The following is a 3,438-nucleotide window of genomic DNA, read 5'->3' on the forward strand; positions in this document are numbered from 1 at the left end:
TGAAATTAAGACGCTTACTCCTTGGAAGAAAAGTTATGACCAACCTAGACAGCACATTGAAAAGAAGAGACATTTCTTTGGCAACAAAGATCTGTCTAGTCAAGGCTATGGTTTTTCCAGTGGTCATGTATGGATGTGAGAGTTGGACTGTGAAGAAAGCTGAGTGCTGAAGAATTGATGCTTTTGAACTGTGGTTTTGGAGAAGACTCTTGAGAGTCCCTTGGACTGCAAGGAGATCCAACCAGTCCATTCTGAAGGAGATCAGTCCTGGGTGTTCATTGGAAGGACTGATGCTGAAGCTGAAACTCCAGTACTTTGGCCACCTCATGCGAAGAGTTGACTCATTGGAAAAGACTCTGATGCTAGGAGGGATTGAGGGCAGGAGGAGAAGGGGATGACAGAGGATGAGATGGCTGGATGGCATCACCGAATCGATGGACATGAGTCTGAGTGAACTCCGGGAGTTGGTGATAGACAGGGAGGCCTGGCGTGCTGGGATTCATGGGGTCATGCAAAGAGTCAGACACGACTGAGCGACTGAACTAAACTGAAGCTATCATGAGTCAAAACATCTTTTCTTCTATAATCCTGAGAGCTAATAGCATAGCAAACATTATCCTGGAAAGTGAGAATCACGGCATTGGCACGCACACCCCCACTTGCAGAGCCTCTGAAGATCTCTCCATCTCCATTTCTGTAGCTGCTGCTTGCTTGCTCTTGTGATGGGGGTTACTATGGAAAGGTTTTTTTTTTTTTTTTTTGCATTTTATCTTTAGATGGGGCTAAGGCATGGCGAGGGGCTTTCCTGGTGGCTCAGATGGTTAAGAATCTGCCTGCAATGAGGGAGACCTGGGTTCGATCCCAAGGTCCAGACGATCCACAGGAGAAGGAAATAGCAACCCACTCCAGTATTCTTGCCTGGTGATTTTCACAGAGGAGGGCTACATTCCATGAGGTCGCAAAGAGTTGGACACAGCTGAGTGACTAACAACACCATATTTTTACATATTTGTTCTGTTTACACTTCTCGGTTTTCTTCTTCGGGGATTCCAATGAGCATAGGTTGGAGTTCTGCCTTTATTTCATCTATTTTTGCCAAATCTTTTCAGCATTTCATTTTGCTCAGTATTCTCATCTGTCTTTTGTGTGGCTTTTTTTTTTTTTTTAAGTAGTGTCTCTTCCCCCTTGTATGACTGCTAATAAGCATTTGCTTCTGTGACAAATTCACTTTTCTTTTCTGGGGGGGTTGAATCAAGAGGCATGTGGGATTGTAGCTCTCAGACCAGGGATCTAATCCGGGGCCCCTGCAGTGGAAATGTGGAGTATTAATCACAGGGCCATAAGGGAAATCTCTTATTTTTCTCTTCTTTTCCTTCCTAAGTTCTACCAGTTGCCAGTGAATTTCCTCCAACTGTCTGGCCATGCCTTTCCTCAGCCCTCAGATCTCTGTTTATAACCTTGCATTTTAGAGGAAATTGCTTTAGTAATTTTTTAAAAAATTAATTGCAAAATAATTGTTCACAATTTTCATCAGCTTTTGGCTTCACTTTTCTGGTGAGGATTCTTTATCTGTCATCTGTTTTTGTTGTTGCTGTTTAGTATCTTCCTTTTTATCATTACATTTTTTATTGTGGTAAAATATATAATACCACATAAAATCGATCATTTCATCAGTGGTATTAAGCAAATTTACATGGTCGTACAACCATCACCACCATCCATCTTCAGAACTTTTTCATCTTCTCAAATGGAAACTCTGCTCCCAGTAAACACTAACTTCCTATTCTTCCTCCCCCTCAGCCCCGGGTGCTACTGCTACTGCTAAGTCACTTCAGTCGTGTCTGACTCTGTGTGACCCCATAGACGGCAGCCCACCAGGCTCCCTCGTTCCTGGGATTCTCCAGGCAAGAACACTGGAGTGGGTTGCCATTTCCTTCTCCAATGCATGAAAGTGAAAAGTGAACGTGAAGTCGCTCAGTCGTGTCTGACTCTTAGTGACCCCATGGACTGCAGCCTACCAGGCTTCTCTATCCATGGGATTTTCCAGGAAGGAGTACTGGAGTAGGGTGCTGTTGCCAACCACCCTTTAATTGTGTCTTTTTTTAAAAACTTGCATTGTGTAACTTGTGGCATCTTAGTTCCCTGAAAAGGGATCAAATCCAGGCCCCCTGCAGTGGAAACACAGAGTCCTAACCACTGGACCAGCAGGGAAGTCTCCAAATTGGACTGTCTTAGGTGCCTCAGATAAATGGAATCATACAGTATTTGGCTTTTGAAAGTTCAGTCGTATCTGACTTTTGCGACCCCATGGACTGTAGCCCGCCAGGCTCCTCTGTCCATGGGATTTTCCAGGCAAGAATACTGGAGTGGGTTGCCATTCCCTTCTCCAGGGGATCTTCCTGACCCAGGGATTGAACCCAGGTCTTCTGCATGGCAGGTAGATTCTTTACCGTCTGAACCACCAGGGATCTGTGACGGGTTTATTTCAATTAGTTTTGTTAAAATAACTTTCTAGGCTCAAGATGCTTCTGCCTAGTGTGCCATGTCAGTAAACCCAAACGTAGACAATTTCCCTGTGTCTGTAAATGGTCTGCTGACCAGAAACACAGTGTATCCAGTCGGCTGAACCCTAAACACCAAGCCGTTCTGGGCCTTCTCATCCCAAACAAGGTTGATTATATGACCCCAGCCAATCAGATAGTTTACTTTTCTCGTCCTTGTTCTTTATTCTATAAAAGCTTCTTGCCTGCCACCCTGTTTTACACTCCTCCAAAAGGACACTATCTGCTTCATGAAGTGTTAAAGGTTATTTGTATCACCTAAAATTTTTTCATTAATCATTATTTAAACAGTATCAATACAATGTCCTCAGTGTTCATCCATGTAGTTGCCTTGTCAGAAAATCATTTCTTCTTATGTCTGAATAATATTTTGTGCTATGGATGCACTACCTTTTATTCTGCCATTCATCCATTGACGGACATTTGGGTTGTTCCACCTGTTAGCTATTGTGAATAGTGCTAATATGAATAGGCATATACCAATATCTGTTCTAGACCGTACTTTCAATTCTTTTGGATATATACCCAGAAATGGAATTTTGGGATCATATGGTCATTATAGTTTTAATTTTTCAAGTCACTGATTTACCGTTAGCAGTGGCCACACCATTTTATATTCCTGCCAACAATGCACAAGTGTTCCAGTTTCTTCACAGTCTTGACAATACTTGTTGTCCTCTGGAATTTTTGCTTTTTGTTTTCATTTCTTCCTGCATCATATTGTGGGTATGAGATGGTATCTCACTGTGGTTTTACTTGGCCTTATTGATTAGTGACGTTGAGCATCTTTTCATGTGCTTGTTGGCCATTTGTATATCATCTTTTCATCTATTTATTTATCTTTGGTTTTGCTGGGTCTTTGTGGTTGCTTGTGGGC

Source organism: Budorcas taxicolor, chromosome 5 (genome assembly GCF_023091745.1).
Source record: "Budorcas taxicolor isolate Tak-1 chromosome 5, Takin1.1, whole genome shotgun sequence".
Classification (NCBI taxonomy): domain Eukaryota; kingdom Metazoa; phylum Chordata; class Mammalia; order Artiodactyla; family Bovidae; genus Budorcas; species Budorcas taxicolor.